The following is a 19802-nucleotide window of genomic DNA, read 5'->3' on the forward strand; positions in this document are numbered from 1 at the left end:
GGGCAACCGGGACAGAATCCGGCGCCCCAACCGGGACTAGAACCCGGTGTGCCGGCGCCGCAAGGTGGAGGATTAGCCTATTGAGCCACGGCGCCGGCAAAAGACATATTCTTACACTTTCATTATATCCAGAAGACAGATTATATTTTTAACTTGTCATGTTATTTTAATGCTAAGTTTGGTAAACAAAATACTCATAACTAGGTTAATTAACAGCTGTAGAAACTTAGATAAATGTAATTATTCCTCTTGCCCTTTTTTAGGGTGAAAAAACAAATTTTTGTGATAACTAATGGTGTGGCAGATAAAGCTGCTGCCAGTGATCCTAATATTCCATATGGGTGCCAGTTTGTGTCCCAGTGGCTCCACTTCTGACCCAACTTCCAGCTAATGCCCTGGGTAACCCAGAAGAAAATGGCCAAAGTGCTTGGGCCCCTGCTACCCATGGGGGAACCTGGCTCCTGGCTTTGGCCCAGTCAGTTTGTGGCCATCTGGGGAATGAGCTAGTGGATGGAGTACCTCTCTGTCTCTGTGTCTTCCTCTGTGTAACTCTTTCAAATAAATAAACTCAATTTTTTCAAAAAAAGAAAGACTTAGCTATTTTTACTCCATGAATAACTATTTAATATTATTTAAACACTTTAAGGATATATATATATATCTTCCAAAACATTTAAAATATATATGGATGTATATATAAATAAAATAAATTTATAATGGTATGTACCTATATATAAATATATATGAAAACACTAGATATATTATATTCCCAAAAGCTTTTGCAGCCACTCCTCTCTCCCTGGAAGCCCAAGGCCGTCCTGTGATGAACACGGGTTTCCCTCGAGGTCCCAGCAGAGAATCTCAGGGCGCCTCCAGCCGCCCAGCTCACAATAACTGTAACCTAGCAACGCCCTTAAACACAAGTGCGCAAGCGCGCCTCCAGAGGGTAGTAGATGCTGGTGGACTTGACCGAGTGTTGGGGTCATTGTGGGAATAAAACACTCGTGCTGCACTGACCAGGGCTCAGGTGGCCTGGGGTTTCAGGATGCTGAAGACCTTGTCAGGAGTAGACGCCCTTAAATCCCTCTCCACAGCTCCTGCTCCTCAGTTTATGCTCCCGCCACGTCCCTCTGAGTCCTGGGCGGCTGCAGTGGGAATTTAACAGATGCGAAGACAAAGTTGTGCTCTGTGATTTCAGAAACTGGCACATGTGCCATCTAGGTCAATCTTAAGAAATCAAAGCAGGCCTTTCAGAAAAAATGTCTTCAGGCCTCTTGCATTTGCCCAGCCTTTACATTTTCTTTACTTTTAGTTTTTACTGTTATTTCCCTTAATTGGATTTTTAGTCTATCCATGCATTATTTTGAAACATGGTGTAATATTTATAAACTTTCTAAAATGAATGTTCACTTGTCCCACAAACAGTTCGTGATTTGATGGTATGTTAAGATGCCCCATTGTTTTACTTGAAATTCCCTTTTTTCCCGTTTCTGGCTTTTTCATTGTGTTCCATCAAATGTTCTGCTTTTTATTCTTGTTTTTCCTGATCCATGCATTCTTTATTCCATTACCAGCCCCTGTGCCCCATTAAAACAACAGTAGGCAATCCAGCAATCACTACAGTCCAGTTGCACCACGATCCGAGGCTTATGGTGCTTTAAAGCTTTTAATTTTGAGGAAAAAAAGGAGAAATCAAGACAAAGAAACCCCCAACCCATACCCACAACCATTACAAACAAGAGTGTCAATTGTTCAATCAACAACGGGAGTCACTCTGCAGTTACTCCCCATGTAGGATCTCTGTCCTTAATGTGTTGTACTTTGAGAATTAACGGTAAAAAATGTCTTCAAACAGTACTTTACACTTTGTGTGTCTATGTGGGTATAAACTGTTGGAATCTTTACTTAGTATATATACTAAGTTGATCTGTGTATAAAGATAATTAAAAATGAATCTTAACGAAGAATGGGATGGGAGAGGAAGTAGGAGATGGGATGGTTTGTGGGCGGGAGGGTGGTTATGGAGGAAAAAAAACCGCTATAATCCAAAAGTTGTACTTCCGAAATTTATATCTATTAAATAAAAGTTTTCAAAACAATACAAGTATTAGAGCAATTCTAAGCATTTTACAATCTGATGCCCCAAAAGGGCTCCACTCTTGGGGTCAGCGCTCAGAGAGAGGCCGATGACCTCAGCTTCGCCCCCAAAGGACCAGCAGGTGAGAGACTTCAGAAATCCTCTCGGTGCTGGGACAGCCAGGAAGCAGTCAGTCTTCCTGGAGTCCAGACAGGCCACGCGCAGAGCGGACGCCAGAGGGCAGCAGAGGACGAGCGCACACAGCGCCGTGCTGAAAAACGTGACCGAAGCAGGTGTTCAGGTTGAAAAATATTCGTGTTATCCACAGAAAACCCCATGAGAACCGAAAGATGGTGAATTTTCTATCTCCATGGTTTGGCCAAAGCGCAAACCACTGGTCAGAGGCAGACAAGCCCTCTTAGTCTGGGTAGATGAGAGTAAAGAAAGCAGATGCCACGGGCAGAGACAGCACTGGGAATCAGGACACTAGTTGAGACTTATGTATGCCTCCATCCCCAGAGGTATGAACCTTTGCCGATTCAAGCCTCACAGATTCTTCCTGTTATATATAAACAAACATAACGACAATAGAAGATGGTTGTTTATTAGCCTGTTCCAAAATGTATCAGGAGTTGTCAAGGCATAGAAGAGAGTGTTTGCAAAAGGGGAAAGTAGTTTGCTGCCTCTTTAAGACTGAGACCGAGAGAAAGAAGAGAACGAAAAGCCTTTCCAGTAATAATGATAATAATAATAATAACAACGACAGTTGGTGGTGGTGGCGGTGGCACCTGCTGGAGACAGAGGGAAGCGCTGCTTTTTGATCCCTATTCCAGTCTCTCAGTCCCTCTCTCTCTTCCCCAAATCTCTCCTCATCTGGTCTCCTGGGGAAGCCCCGAGGAGGTGCTCACAGCACCTCTGCCCCTTCCCCTCCTCCTCTCGCCCCGCCCGCAGACCCCGAGTCCCAGCCACCAAGGGTCGGGCCAGGCCCGCGCACAGCGCCCACAGGTGCAACAGGAACGAGACGGAGCCGGAGCCTCCGGGCCCGCGCACACACAGCGCCCGCAGGTACAGCAGGATGGAGACAGAGCCGAGCCGCGGGGCCCGCGGCAGACTTCAGGGCGCGGGGGGGGGGGGGGGGGGGGGAGGCGACAACCACAACAGTCCAGATCGCGTCAGGCGGCCCATGAACACCTTCCTGCGGTCAGCGGTGCAAGATGGCCCAGGAGAACCCCGCGATGCACAACTCGGAGATCAGCAAGCGCCTGGGCGCCGAGTGGAAACCCTTGTGGGAGACGGAGAAGCGGGCGTTCACCGACGAGGCCGAGCGGATGCGAGCGCTGCACGTGGAGGAGCACAGGGTTATAAATTTCGGCCCCGGTGAAAAACCCAGACGCTCAGGAAGAAGGATCAGTGCACGCTGCCTGGCAGGCTGCTGGACCCAGCGGCCACAGCAGGTGAGCGGGGTGGGGGGCGGGTGCCGGCCTGAGCGCAGGCGCAAACCAGCGCGTGGACAGCTACAGCGCAATGCAGGACCCGCTGGGCTGCCTGCAGCTCCAGGCACCGCCTAGATGCAGCCCAGGCAGCTTGCGATGTGAGCGCGCTGCAGTACAACTCCAGGAGCAGTTCCAGGACATGCATGGAGGGCTCTCCCACCTACAGCACGTCCTACTCGCAGCAGGGCACTCCGGCATGGTGCTAGGCTCCAAGGGCTTGGGGGTCAAGTCCAAGGCCAGCTCCAGCCCTGTGGTTGCCTCTGTCTCCCACTCCAGGAAGCCCTGGAATACGGCATGTTGATGACTAGGCCCAATGCCTGTCCCGGAGTCGATGTTCCTAATCAATATATTCCATGGATCATATAGAGCCTGATCACCTGGAAGGCCCCTCCGTGTCTAGCTGAAGTCTTCCATGAGGCAATTCTAACAACTTCGCTCTTCCCCAGTTATTAATGGGGCAAAAATGTCTGCAACTGAAAACCCACGAGCACCCACTCCTTCCAAATTGCTCCCTGCCTCCCAAACAGTTTTTAAGAAACAGGACAAAGATGGAGACATTTGTCTGGATAGAGGGAGCCAGTCGATTTTCAGCTAAAATACTGCTCTTGACTCAATCACAATCAAAATCTCAGAGCCTGGGGATGGTGTTGTGGCACAGCAGATAAAGCCACCAGCTACAACACCAGCGTCCCATGTGGGAGTTGGTTCGAGTCTTAGCTGTTCCACATCTGATCCAGCTCCCTGCTCAGTGGCCTGAGAAAGCAGTGGATGATGGTCCAAGTGTTTGGGCCCCTGCTACCCATGTGTGAGACCTCGATGAAGCTTCTGGCTCCTGGCTTCCACCTGGCCCATTGCTGGCCATTGTCCAATCTGGGTGGTGCACCAGCAGTTGGAAGCTCGCTCTCTCTGTCTCTTTCTCTCTCTATGAGTTTGAAAAATAAATCTTTAAAATAAATAAAATCTCAAAACATTTTCATTAAATTTGTATAGAATAAACAATTTGCATAGACTTAAAATTCATCTCAAATAATAATCAATATTGCCAAGAGAATCCTGAAAGAGAAAAATACAGGTGAAAGCTTTCTAACTGTAGCAGACTTTTAAATGTTAACATGTTCTATCCTTTCATTTTATTTTAGCAGCAGAGAGTGACAGACACAGAAAGAGATCATCTTGTCACTGGCCCACTCCCCAAGTGCCAGCCACAAATGGGATGTGGTCCAGGAAGAAAACAGGAGCCTGGACTCGATCCAGGACCCCAGGGAGTCCTGTATGGGCTGAGGGCATCCATGTCATCTAAACCAGTGTTCCAAACACTCATTCCAGTGCACTGCATGTTTTGTAGATAAGCAAACATTTTAGTACTCATTTGAAACACTGAGTTACAATGAGGGAGGGAGGGAAGGAGGGAGAAGTAGAGCAAAAGGGTGGTGGGAGGGAGGGAGGGAGGGAGGGAGAGAATGAGGAAGGGTGGGAGGGGGGGAGAGAGAGAGAGAGAGAGAGAATCTTCCATCCACCGGTTCACTCCCCAGATGGCCACAATGTTCAGGGCCCAGCCTGGAGGCAGCCAGGAGCCGGGAGCTTCATTCGGGTCTCCTTCGTGGTGGCAGGGGCTACGCACGTGGACCATGTCCGCTGCTTTTCCCAGGACATCAGCCGGGAGCTGAATCGGAAGTGGAGCAGCAGGGACACAGACCGGCGCCCCATGGGATGCAGCGTGATAGGCCACGGCTTTCCCGGCAAGGCCACAATGACCGCCCCTAGAGTACCGAGTTGGAGCACTGACCATCCGGGACGGCGCCTCCGTCTGATGCAGTCTGGGAGGGCTGCACTGCCCTTCACGCACGCTCGGGCCGCCTCCCTGCCTCTCGCCCTGTGCCCTGCTTGTCCTGCAGCGGCAGGCGCCAGACCGCCCTGATGCCAGGCCCCAGGATGAATGGGCATCTCGCTAGGAGAACTGCGGCGACTCTTCTACTGCCCTCCCTGCCCGAGCATCAGCTCCGCCAAGCCGGCCTTCCTGCCGCCAAACCCACCTACGCCGAGCTTGTGCACGAGCGGCGCGGCCCAGGGTCACCGGCCTGAGCGGCCGCCGCGGCTCCAGCCCCTGCCTCTGCAGACTAAGGAGGGCCCGGCGCAGATCCCAGAGTTTGCAGCCTGCACCGAGCGAGCGCGCGCGCGACTGGCGGCACCGGCAGCGCGAGGTGGACGCGGCCGAGGTGTTCTTCGCGCCCCCGGCCAGGCACGACCCGCGGGGCTGCAGGTTGGTGGCCCGCCCGCCCTGCAGCCGCTGCGCGCGGCTCTTCTCCCACGGGGACGCGGGGGACCAGGGCCAGATGTCAGCTTCCATGTGGGCCTCGGCTCGCGCATCAGATGCAGCGTATGGGATTCCTCGGTCTACGGCTTGAGCCCGGCCAGCCCCCCAGAACCGCCCTGCAGACCCGCAGGTACTGCGCCCTGGGCAGGGCCCCAGTCCCGAGAACTTCGTCCTCTGCAGGCAGAGCCCGGGACTGCGGTCGCGGGGGACTCGGCCTCGCGGGGCCGCGCGCGCTCGTCCTCTGCTGCCCCCTGGCGTCCGCTCTGCGCGTGGCCTGTCCGGACCCCAGGAAGACTGACCGCTTCCTGGCCATCCCAGCACCGAGGGGATTTCCGGTCTCCTCTCACCTGTGGGTCGTTCTGGGGTGAGCATGAGGTCCTCGGCCTCTCTCACGGCCTGGCCGTGTGTGAGCGCTGACCCCGGGGGTGGAGCCCTTCTGGGCATCAGGTGTGCAAGATGCTTAAATTGCTGTATGACTTGTATCGGATGCTGGTATGGGTTGTATCGGATACGGGTATTTCTCTTGTTTCTCCTTTTTTCCCTCAAAGTTAAAAGCGTTAAAGCACTGTAAGCCTCGGATCGTGGTGCAACTGGACTGTAGTGATTGCTGGGTTGTCTACTGTTGTTTTAATGGGGCACAGGGGCTGGTAATGGAATAAAGAATGCATGGATCAGGAAAAAAGAATACAAAACAGAACATTTAATTGGGCACAATGAAAAAGCCAGAAACGGGAAAAAAGGGAATTTCAAGTAAAAAATGGGGCATTTTAACATACCGTCAAATCATGAACTGTTTGGGACAAGTGAACATTCATTTTAGAAAGTTTATAAATACAACACCATGTTTCAAAATAATGCATGGATCGACCTAAAGAATCCAATTAAGGGAAATAACAGTAAAAACTAAAAGTAAAGAAAATGTAAAGGCTGGGCAAATGCAAGAGGCCTGAAGACATTTTTTCTGGAAGGCCTGCTTTGATTTCTTAAGATTGACCTAGATGGCACATGTGCCAGTTTCTGAAATCACAGAGCACAACTTTGTCTTCGCATCTGTTAAATTCCCACTGCAGCCGCCCAGGACTCAGGGGGACGTGGCGGGAGCATAAACTGAGGAGCAGGAGCTGTGGAGAGGGATTTTAAGGGCGTCTACTCCGGACGAGGCCTTCAGCATCCTGAAATCCCACGCCCCTGAGTCCTGGGCGGTGCAGACGGCTTCCACAGGCTCCAGTGTTTGGTCCCCACAATGACCCCAACACTCGGTCAAGTCCACCAACATCTGTAAACCATCTAATCCCTCAGTTTTACCAGGTGGGAATCATGCACATGCGCACTTAGCACACTTGGCCGCCGGACTTCTGTGCGCAGGCGCAGTGACTGCCCTCTGGAGATGCGCTTGCGCACTTGTGTTTAAGGGCGTTGCTAGGTTACAGTCATTGTGAGCTGGGCAGCTGGAGGCGCCCTGAGATTCTCTGCTGGGACCTCGAGGGAAACCCGTGTTCATCACAGGACGGCCTTGGGCTTCTAAGGAGAGAGACGTGGCTGCAAAAGCTTTTGGGAATATAATATATCTAGCGTTTTCATATATTTATATGTAGGTATATACCGTTATAAATTATTTTATATATACATCCATATATATTTTAAATGTTTTTGGAGGATATACATATATAATCTCCTAAAAGTGTTTAAATAATATTAAATAGTTGTTTATGGAGTAAAGATAGCTTAATTATTCTTTTTTTAAAAAAAGTTGAGTTTAGGCCCACGCTGTGGCTCACTAGGCTTATCCTACGTCTGCGGCGCCAGCACTCTGGGTTCTAGTGCTGGTTGGGGCGCTGGTTCTGTCCCGGTTGCTCTTTTCCAGTCAGCTCTCTGCTGTGGCCCGGGAGTGCAGTGGAGGATGGCCCAAGTGCTTGGGCCCTGCACCCACATGGGAGACCAGGAGGAAGCACCTGGCTCCTAACTTCAGATCGGCACAGCTCGCGGGCTGTAGCGGCCATTTTGGGGGTGAACCAACAGAAGGAAGACCTTTCTGTCTCTCTCTCTCACTGTCTAACTCTGTCAAAAAAATTGAGTTTATTTATTTGAAAGAGTTACACAGACAGAGGAAGACAGACACGGAGACAGAGAGATACTCCATCCACTGGCTCATTCCCCTGATGGCCACAATAGTCAGGAACTGACTGGGCCAAAGCCAGGAGCCAGGTTCCCCCATGGGTAGCAGGGGCCCAAGCACTGGAACCGTCTTCCTCTGTTTTATCCAGTGCATTAGCTGGAAGTTGGATCAGAAGTGGAGCCACTGGGACACAAACCAGCACCCATGTGGGTTGTAGGGATCACTGGCAACAGCTTTATCTCTCACACCACAATCATGGGTCTCAACATTATTTCTTGTTTTGTAGTTGTCTTCTGTGTCTGAAGAAACAAGTTGGTTCCTTTGGTTAACTATAGGAATTAATACAAATATTTAGTTGCACTAGGTATAATAATTAGAAATATAACTATGTATATTAGATAATAGATATTATTTTTAACTCCTTATTAAGTTATTATAAGATGAATATCACATGTATTGCTTGTTTATTATACTGATAAATTTTTTACCTATAAGTTTCTTTAAACTTATAGGTAAAAGATTGAGATTATAGCCTATTTATATGTTTATGTATATCTTTGTATGCATTCATATAAAGGTATATTTATAAATCCTTTTGTACAAAGTTGTACACTGATAATGTGCCAGAAGACTAAAATTCTTATTTGAATATTTTTATGTGTATGTAGATTGATGGAAGTTATTTTTTCATGAAGTTATTGTGTTAACTCTTGGTGTTTATCAATATCTTCAGAAATCATCTTTTAAAAAAATACTTACTTTTAAACAAAAAGCTAATTTCCTTTTTCAACTCTTTATTGGTGAGTGATTTCACAGTGTTAAGTATATATATTTCTTTCTTTAGATGTTTATGACTTACACCTTGTCCCTTGTAACAACTATTCATAGTTTTATCCTCCCTACATGTAGCATAATACAACTACTAAGAAGTCTTTATGCCCAAATTGCATTTTTGTTTCATAAAATGGTAATCAGGTACACAAAAATTTGCTTTTTCACCCTAAAAAAGAAGGGCCAATGGGAATAACTACATTTATCTAAATTTCTCCAACTTTTAATTAACCTAGTTATGAGAATTTTGTTTACTAAAAAGCATTAAAAAAGTGCAAGTTAAAAATAAAATTTATCTTCTGGATGTAATGAAAATATAACAATATGTATTTTAATGAGTGAACATTTTCAAAAGTTTTTTTAAGAAACCCACTCACATTCAAAGACAAATATTGGCTGGTGCCATGGCTCACTAGGCTAATCCTCCACACTCCAGGTTCTAGTGCTTGTTGGGGCCCCGGTTCTGTCCCAGTTGCTCCTCTTCCATTCCAGCTCTCTGCTGTGGTCCGGGAGTGCAGTGGAGGATGGCCCAAGTGCTTGGGCCCTGCACCCACATAGGAGACCAGGAGGAAACACCTGGCTCCTGGCTTCAGATCAGTGCAGCGTGCCAGCCGTGGCAGCCATTTGGGGAGTAAACCAATGGAAGGAAAACCTTTCTCTCTGTCTCTATCTCTCACTGTCTAACTCTGCCTGTCAAAAAAAAGACAAATATTGATATAATACCTGCCTACCAAGGATTTCCTATTTTAGATTCACAAGCTTTTTTTCCATTTTTGTTCATAAAGTTTCAGGGTATAATGGAAGGAAGCTAGACTAATTTCATAACAGTGATTAGAGTTATGCTGCTTATTTCAGACTTTCATTAGATCAGTGGCTGAGGCATAACTATTTTACAAAAGAGTTATAACAGCAACAACATGTAAAATCTACAAGTAGCTTAGTTCTGGATCTCCATTAAACCTCATGGTTCTCCAAGCTGTGCAAAGTCTTCTGTGGATGAACCTGCTCACCACTTTTCAGTTAGTGACTTAGCATCCTAGGATCCATTATTGCTTTCCCCTTCACCGTGTGTTGCTGTAACCCTCTAAGCCCAGTCCTGCTTTTTCATTTAGTCACAGCAGGAAAACCTACAAATACTTCTTTTTTAAGATTTATTTATTTTATTTGCAAGAGTTATATAGAGAGAAGGAGAGGCAGAGAGAGAGAGAGAGAGAGAGAGAGAGAGAGAGAGAGAGGAAGGTCTTCCATTGGCTGGTTCAATCCCCAGATGGCTGCAATGGCCAGAGCTTAGCCGATCAGAAGCCAGGAGCCAGGAGCTTCTTCCAGCTGAGCCAGAAGCTTCTTCTGGGTCTCCCATGTGGGTGCAGGGGCACAAGGACTTGGACTATCTTCTACTCCTTTCCCAGGCCATAGCAGAGAGCTGGATCAGAAGTGTAGTGGCCGGATCTTGAACCGGCATCCATAATGGGATGCTGGCACTGCAGGCGGCAGCTTTACCTGCTAAGCCATAGTGCCAGCTCCTCAAGTATTTCTTTTTTTTTTTCACTGTTCAAGGTTTATTTAGTGATTTAGGTGGTATGACACATGGATAGCTGGTTGCATTGCTATATGTAGATATTTCTTTTTACATTATGTGCAGTGTACACTACTCATACATACAATACACAAAATAAGATCCTTTAGAACAGTTATGCACAAGACATGCAATATTGAGTTTATACAATATTGGATCCCAGGTTATGACTGACTGGGAAAAAAAGTTGGACTAAGCACGTTTGGTGAAGGGACCAGAAGTTACGTAGCACACAGTAAATGCACGTCTAGTTGGAAGGGCAACTGGAGCTCGTGCAACACAGGCAGTGGCACCTCAGAGGTGGGGAACTATATCTTAGGCTGACCAGCTCAGGATGACACAAAGTCAGTGTCACCCAGTACCTGGATGTAGCTGTCGGATTTTGTAAACCATTCTATTTCTAACTTTAGGAAACATGGTTTTTTCCCTCCCTAGGCCATCATGATCTCACTGCTTTAATCATGGATCAGATTAAAAAGGACCACATGCACAACCTCCAACTAAAACCCTGTTGTAGCCTAGACAGTGAAGTGGTAGGACATTATCCAAAGACTTTAAAACTGCAGCTCTTTTTGGATTCCCCAAAGCATGTCCGCGCTCTTCTTCAAGTGGGCCTCTTCTTCAGAGGTCAGAGTCACCTTCACAATGTCTGAGATCCCGTTTTGTCCCAAGACGCAAGGAACACTAAGGAAGACATCCTCCTGTATTCCATAGAGCCCCTTAATCATGGTGGAAATCAGATGCACCCTCCTGAGATTCTTCATTATGCTTTCTGCCAGATATGCCACAGACAATCCAATGGCCCAGGATGTGTATCCCTTCAGCTTGATCACCTCACAAGCACTGTCTACCACTTGTTTGTGAACCTGTTTTCACTGTTCCTTGTCTGCATCGGTGCCTAACTCTGGGTGCAGTCTTCAGGGAGACACCAGAAACATTCGTGCCGCTCCACACAGGCACACTTGAATCTCCATGCTCGCCAAGGATCTAGCCGTGACAGCTCAGAAGGTGAACTCCCAGCCTTTCCCCCATCAGGTAACGGAAGCGGGCTGAATCCAGATTGCAACCACTTCCAATCACACAGTTTTTGGGAAAGCCACTTATCTTCCAGGCCACATAGGTCAGATAGCCACTGGATTGGAGACAATAAGCAACTTGCAGTTGGGGCTGTACTTGACAACATTGGGAATGATGAATTTGAAGATGTTCACGTTACACTGGACCAAGTTCAGACGGCTTTTTCCCTCTTGCTGTCGTGCCCCAGCCGTGGTGATCACCAGCTTGGAGTTGGCAGTCACACTGTAGTCCTTGCCAGAGACAATTTTGGGGGTTCTAAGGAAAAGGCTGCCATGCTGGAGATCCATCATCTCTCCCTTCAGTTTATCTTCCATTACGTCAACAAGAGCAAGTTCATCCACCAAGTCCTTCATTAAGATACTGATGGCACAGGCCATGCCCACAGCACCAACCCCCACAACCGTGATCTTATTTTGGGGGACATGTTCTTCCTTCAGAAGGTTGTGAATCAGCTGATCCTTGAGAGCTGCCATTTTGGACCTGGAACCAAAAGGAATCGGGAGTGCATGTCGGACAGGCATGAGGGGCGCTCGGTAATGGGACCCGGGCTCGGCGGCAGCGGCTCCAGCACTCAAGTATGTCTTAAATACTTTTTTGTTTGAAAAAGTTACAGGTGGTATTGGGGAAAGGCAGGTAGATCTTCCAAGGTTTACTTGCCTGAAGGCTGAAAAAGTCAGAGATGGGCCAGACCAAAGTCGAGAGCATCAGCTAAGTCTCCCACATGATTAGCAATAGCCCAAACACCTGGACCATCTTCTATTGCTTTTCTTAGGTCATTATCAGGGAGTTGGATTGAAGTGGAGCCTCTGGGATGCAAACCCTTGTCCATATGAGATACTGGTGTTGCAGGTGGCAGTTGTATTCACCACACCACAATTCCAGCTCCTGGTACCAACCACTTTTGATAAAGGATTTTCAAACTGTCATACAAGGTTTATAACTGATTTAGTCATTTGCCATTTTGGCTTATCCATTGGAGCATGAGGACATTACAAATACGAGTGAAACATTCCCCCAAATTTCCAGCAAAATCACTATAGAGTGTGTATGAGATCTGTTACTATGAGGCAGTTGAATTTGTGGGGTTTTGTCATGTCTCATCAGTCAATGAAGCTTCTGGTCCATTCCTATGTGTGGCCTTCCCAGTACCCTTGTTTGAGTTTAATAAGTTTATCCAAATATATTGTCCAAAGACAGTTGATTCTATGAGGAAAATTAGGGTACTGGATGATGAGTCTGTTTTCTTTCTAACAAAATGTTCATGCTGAATGGAGACTTGGACCCCAAGATTCAGGATCCACTCTTCTGGCCAAACCCTCTCCCTGGAGCTTCATAGTAGAGGCAAAGGAGTCCTAGAGTGGTAAAGGCCGTAGCTTTTCATGGCCCAAGCAATTATTGATCCTGTGGTCCAGGGTGACCAAGATTGAGTGATGCTAACTCACCTCATCTGTAAGCTACCAAAGCCCGAGTGATAGTGCAAGGAAGATGTGAGTAGATGAGAAAGATAGACAAGGGTCTAGGAAATGAAACTTATCGGAGGGATCTTGGAGATGTGACTTTCAGTGAAGGGCTAACTTGTCATATCTGAAATATCACCCCATTACACACTCCCATTGCTTTGTTCTGCCTTTGTTATTCCCAGAATTTGAACTGTTTGAAACCTATCCTCTCACTGCATTTTGTATTTGGAGATAATGCTGAATCTCCCTGTATCCTGATAGTTCTTTCTGGTGGCTCAGGAATTGTCAGGTTCTTTGTACCATATGAGAAAGATGTAACAAAGTGTGCTCTAGGACATTGTTTGTTGACAAATGTCAAATGATTAATAGATGTCAGATACCATGGAATTTAAGTAGAAGCATTTACTTTATAGAAATTGTAAGGCAATGCTCATGGTGTTCAAGCAGTTTAAGTGGCAGCAGTCTTGCTGACATCCTTGCTGACATAGTTGGCATGAATCATGCCCATGATAATATCTATGTGAAGTTCTCTTGATTCTATTTGGCATACAATTAAATTTTTCCATACTCAGCAAAAATATATTAGCATTGGATGTATTACAAATCAACAGAGGCTTTTTGTTGTAATTTTATTTGTAATTTTTAAAGTATTTATTTGAAAGGCAGAGCATGAGAAAGGGGAAGAGAGAGGTGTTCCATCTGCTGGTTAAATCACTCGCCAAATGTCCTAACAGCCAGGGCTATTCCAGGCTGAAGCCAGGAGGCAGGAATCCATCTGGGTCTCATATGAGGGTAGCAGGAATCCAAGTACCTATCCATCATCTCAGATGATGTATTTTAGGTATGTAGTAGCAAGGACACAATCCAAGAATTTGCATATGGGATGTGGTTGTCCCAAGCAGTAGTCTAACCTGTATTCAACCTTCTCAAGTCTGGTGGTTTGTCCTGATTCTTACCTAGACCTTGTATCTCCAACAGGCAAGTCCCAGGTTTCTTCATAATAGCACTATTTAATAAAGTAAACTCCAGTAGGCAAATACTTCTCAAAGTGTGTTGGTATCATATATGTTGATATTCCCATTAACCTAAGGGTAACTAGATTTAATCACTGCCAATTACTCTAATTTTGTGTGCTCTTTCAAAAAGTCTTCTGCCTGTTTTCAATTGTAAAGCGCTAATTCTCCACAGGGAGGTTGATTTTTATTTTGTTTCTCCAGCTAAGGTGTCGGTTATTCTGTATTTGCATGATTTTCCTTAGCACAGTAGACTCTAGGAGCAAGTCAGGCCAATTCTCTCATGATTCCCTGCATTTACTTTCTCTTCCAGGTATAGTTGTAGAAACCTCTACATGTTTCCAAGACCAAAGGAAATGAATACATCTCCAGTAAGTTGATTGATTATTTCTTATTTTGTTTTATATCATATTATAGGAGATTTATGAGGGCTTTAAGTTAAAATGAAACAAATAAATGTGATAAGGTAAAATTTCCATGGTTATAAGAAATTAGAGCCATCAAAGCTGATTGTATATTGGTCTCCAGGTCTTCTGATGCCACAATAAAGACATATTTGTTACATAGGATTAAAATCAGAATTTAGAATTTGCTAAATTCCTATGGGATATGAAGTCTGAAATGGTCTTTATTGGTTGTATAGATGATATAGTAGAAGTGGTTAATATCAGCCTACAAATAAACATGCAACATTCTGCAGTGGTGAGAGTTACCCACTGCTAATATACAAGTCAACCAATGAGGTTTTTAGGGAATTGCTGAAACAGAGTTTGGGAGATTGTACTGCATTTATGGATCAGACCAGGAATTTTTGGAGAACAGAATCTGCTGCAGGTTCTCAGACGGCTCTGTATACTTTTCTTCTAGTCAGTCTCTATATGTTGTTTGTGTTGCAGACTTTGCCTAAGTTATATTTTCAGGCAGATATTCCGTTCTTCATTCATACTTTAAACAACTCACAGTAGTTTCAATTGAATTACTCAAACATGGGTCAATATCGTGTTATATTCTTTAGTCGTTGCTTTGCTTGATTATAGTCATATTAAAAATTACATATGTGTGGCTGGCGCCACGGCTCAATAGGCTAATCCTCCGCCTGCAGCGCCGGCACACCAGGTTCTAGTCCTGGTCGGGGCACCAGATTCTGTCCCAGGCACCCCTCTTTCTGTCCAGCTCTCTGCTCTGGCCTGGGAGTGCAGTGGAGGGTGGCCCAAGTCCTTGGGCCCTGCATCCACATGGGAGACCAGGAGGAAGCACCTGGCTCCTGGCTTCAGATCAGCGTGGTGCGCTGGCCACAGTGTACTGGCCACAGCGGCCACTGGAGGGTGAACCAATGGAAAAGGAAGACTTTTCAATCTGTCTCTCTCACTGTCCACTCTGCCTGTCAAAAAAAATTACATATGTTTGTGTGTGTCCGTATGTGTGTGTGTGAGTTAAAGAGACATAAAGAGAGGCAGGTAGGCCAGGAGAGACAAACAAGAAAACCTCTTATCCACTGACTGACTCCTCCAAATACCCACAGTAACCAGGGCTGTGTCAAGGCTGAATCCAAGAGCTGGGAATGTACTCCTGTCTTCCCACATATGAGTGGCAGAAACCCAATATCATGAGTTATCACCACTGCCTCCCAACATCTGTGTTACCAAAAATCTGGCATTGGAAACAGCTGCGAATCAAACCAAGCACTCTGAAGTGGGATTAGAGTCTTTATAAATTTTATCCATTTATATAAAGGACTAGATTTCCTTTATTTCATATATCAGGTTTTGTAAATAATTATTTATTTGTAAGGCTAAGTAGAGGGAGAGAGACAGAGACAGAGAGATGTCTTCTCTCTGCTGGTTCACTCCCTAAATGGCCACAATGGCTGGGATTCGGCCAGGCTGAAGCTAGGAGGCAGGTGCTTCTTCCAGGTCTCCTGCCTGGGTTCAAGGCCCAAGCACTTGGGTCTTCTTCTGCAGCTTTCCTATGCAAATTAAAAACAAAAATGAGATTTTGATATGTGATGATCTTTAACAGCCCTTATCTTGACTGTTGAGGAACTTTTTTTTATACTAATTTTTGAACTTTTAATTGTTGGATTAATCCTGTGACTATAATGTTAACTGTAAATAGATCTTAGTAAAAATAATTGGAATAGGAATGGAAGGAGGAAGAAGAGTGGGACCATGGGCAGGAGGAATGGTAGGATGGAAAGTATCACTATGTTCCCAAACCTATATATATGAAATACATTAAATTTGCATACTCTAAATTAAAATTTAAAAATAAGTGTGAGATACAATATTATCATAATAAAGAATAAAAATCATAAAATTGTCACTATATGAGCAGATGCAGAAAAACAACTTGTGAAAATTCAAATTTGTTCATGGGAACTCTCTAAAAGTTGTCACAGAAAGAACATACCTCAACACAATAAAAACCATAAACAATAAAAGCAGAGCTAACATTAAAGTCACTGATGAAAAGTTTAAAAAGTCTTTTGTCTAAGATCAGAAATAATACAAATATGTCCATGCTTATCATTTCTTTTCCATGTAATGCTGAAAATCCTAGAGAGAATTATTAGGCAAGAACAAAAATATCATCTGTATAAGAGGAAGAAGTAAAATTGTTTCTATTTGCCAGTGATAATAATGAATCCAATAAAAAACTGTTAGAAAATAAATAAATTCAGGAAATCTCAAGTTCTAAAATCAATATAAATATCATTAGTGTTTCTACAGACTAATAATATGTTATCTGGGAAAGAAACTAAGAAAATCATCCCATATATAGGAGCATGAAGAAATAATGTTTTAGGAAATAATGTATCCACATAGGTGAATATTTTATACACTAAAATTATAATACATTGATGAAATAAAGAAGATACAAATAAATTTTAAAAGTCTCTCATAATAAATTGGAGTAATATTATTAAAATAGGCATATGACCCAAAGCAATCTATGCATTCAGTTCAATTCCTATAAAAATAAAAACAATCTTTTATTCAGAAATAAAAAAAAAATTCTAAAATTTCCTTGGGACCAGAAAATATACTACATAGTCATAGTAATCTTGAGCCCAAAGAACAAAACTGAAGGTATCACACTTCTCCCTTGAAAATATATTATAAAGCTATTTTAATTAAACAGTATGACACCAGCATGAAACAGATACATAGGCCAATGGAATAGGATGGAAAGTCCAGAGAAAATATCCAAGGATTTAAGTCAACTTATTTTTGACAGACGTATCAAGGAAGCACAATGTGGATAAGATAGTCTCATGATAAATGGTTTTGGGGAAACTGTAAATGCAAATATAGAAGAATGAAATTAGTCTCTTTTCCATGTCATATACAAAAATCAACTAAAAGTTGATGACACACTTAAATGCAATACCCAAAACTATAAATCTACTGTAAGAAAACACATGGTGGAAGCTTTACTCTTCTGAGCAGTACTTTCTTGGATAGGACTCTAAATCTGCAGACACCAAAAGCAGGGATGGACAAATGGGATTGTGCAGTTGGTGAGAATGTAAAGTAGGACATCAGTCATCATGGAAAACAAAGCAATGAGAACAGAAAACTGTCAAATAATCCACCAACTGTGTTCCTGGATATATATACAAAAGAACTAAAATCATTATATTAAAGGGATAGCCCCACTCCCCTGCTCATTTCAGCACTGTTAACAACAACCAACATAAAGAAGTTACTTAAGTATCAATAAAAGGATGAATAATTAAAATATCTATGTGTGTATATATATGTAATGAAATACTAGTTAGCTTTAATAAAGAAAAGAATTCCACAATTTTCAGAAACATAGGTGAAATTACAGGACATTATATTGTGAAATAAGCTGAATAGACAAAGACAAATACTGTATTATCTCATGAATATGTGGAATTAAAAAATCTCACAGAAACAGAGAGTAGAAAGGTGGTTACCAGAGGCTAGGGTATGGGGCAGGATGGGGAAAGGAAAAATGTTGACCAAAAGGTACAAATTTTCAGTTAGTCAGGAGGATATGTTATAGTAATCTATGAAACCACTTGTTTGCCACAATTAATAATGCATTGTGTATCTAAAATTGCTAAAAGAGTAGTTTTTTACCATAACCAAAGATAATTTGGTAATTAGCATGATTAAATCTTTCTACAAACATACATACATTTTAAAGGTAACATCGGGGGCTAGTGCTGTGGCATAGCAGACTAAGCATCCACTTGCAGAACTAGTATCCCACATGGGTGCAAGTGCATGGGCTGGCTGCTCCTCTTCCGATACAGCTCTCTGTTTATGGCCTGGGCAAGCAGCAGATGGTGGCTCAAGTGCTTGGGCCCCTGCATCTATGTGGGAGAACCAGAAGAAGCTCCTGGCTCCTCGATTCTGATTGGCTCAGCTCCGGCCATTGCTGCCACTTGAGGGGTGAACCAGGATGCTGAGCTGTGTAGACGCTGGCTCCTGATTTCAGCCAACAGTCATCAGGGATCCAAGAACTGCTTTTGGAGGCCCAGGATGGATGGAGTAGTTTGGCCAAGGAGAGGGGCACAGGTTACAGCAACCAAGACCTGGCCCTGGGCTGCTGCAGAAAATCAGCTGGAGCAGCAAGGGCCAAGGGAAAAGGCCAGTGCACACTGTGGGGACAGCAAGATGCAGCATGCGACACAGGGATCTGGTGCCGGGAGCTTTTCAGGTATCTTAGGATCAAGGCCGGGGGTGCAGAGGCTGAAGGACCTGGAGCTGCAGCAGGAGCAGAGCCAAGCTAAGGCAGCAGGATGGGGATCACAACTTTCTCAGGCTCGGGCAGCTCCAGTATCAGCCTGGAAAACCAATATGGAACTACGCTCAGAGCTGTCTGACTCACTGTGCACACTGCAGCCTGAGGGCACACCCCTGGAGATCATTTCCAGTGCTTCCAGAGGAGAGACAAGTGGAAATCAAAGTACAAAGTGAAGCTCCTGGAGAACTGGGCATCCTAGAGACCCAGCTAGAGCAGTATTGCTGTGGGAGCCACCGCCCTTCAATAACAGCAATAAAATTTAAAATGAACCAAAACTGATGTACACTTAAAAATGAGGATGTGGGCCGGCGCCGCAACTCAATAGGCTAATCCTCCACCTGCGGCGCCAGCACCCTGGGTTCTAGTCCCTGTCGTGGTGCCGGATTCTGTCCCGGTTGCCCCTCTTCCAGTCCAGCTCTCTGCTGTGGCCAGGGAGTGCAGTGGAGGATGGCCCAGGTGCTTGGGCCCTGCACCCCATGGGAGACCAGGAGAAGCACCTGGCTCCTGGCTTTGGATCAGTGCGGTGCGCTGGTGGCAGCGTGCTGGCCACAGTCTCTCTCTCTTTCACTGTCCACTCTGCCTGTCAATAAATAAATAAATAAATAAGGATGTGATAAACATTAGAAACCATGGGTTCGGATATCTCAAAGTATTTTATCATGGCTCATTAGACAAAAAAATTATTATTCTCAAACAGAAGGGAAAAAAGGCATCTTGGGCCAAATATTAGACAGAATGTAACTGAAGTTTAAAGCCTTTAACAAAGAACTATGATATTTTGGCAAAAAGTAAGGAAATATTGTACAAAAACACAGCAAACGAGAAATCAATGAGGCAAAATGTATTGCAATTGGAAGCTCACACATAAGTTATAAAAGATTTAAATTACCCAGGTATGTTGGCTATATTAAATAAACAACAAAATAATAAAGATTTGGAGAACATAAACCCAATTTTAAAAATCCATATTTGTAGGTTTAGATGAATTAGATTAAAATGAGAACATCATATTTTTATAACTCACTACATTTAATCTACACTACAACTGAAAGTTTTCTTGCCAGATAAA

The 19802-nt window shown here is 44.6% G+C and overlaps 1 non-coding gene and 2 pseudogenes across 2 annotated transcripts in view; 1 reads left to right on the plus strand and 2 right to left on the minus strand.

The window, feature by feature from the left end:
• Positions 1 to 19802, minus strand: part of LOC100347036 (uncharacterized) — an 876288-nt gene that overhangs the window by 825417 nt on the left and 31069 nt on the right. The gene's annotated exons all lie outside the window — the stretch shown is intronic.
• LOC149121338 (transcription factor SOX-2-like) lies at positions 2187 to 3871 on the plus strand (annotated as a pseudogene).
• On the minus strand, positions 10360 to 12048 carry LOC100345795 (L-lactate dehydrogenase A chain pseudogene; annotated as a pseudogene). Its single transcript, XR_016223660.1, has one exon. The product of XR_016223660.1 is annotated as an L-lactate dehydrogenase A chain pseudogene (transcript).

Source organism: Oryctolagus cuniculus, chromosome 17, assembly GCF_051225735.1.
Source record: "Oryctolagus cuniculus isolate XC-2025 breed Fujian yellow rabbit chromosome 17, ASM5122573v1, whole genome shotgun sequence".
NCBI classification, from domain to species: domain Eukaryota; kingdom Metazoa; phylum Chordata; class Mammalia; order Lagomorpha; family Leporidae; genus Oryctolagus; species Oryctolagus cuniculus.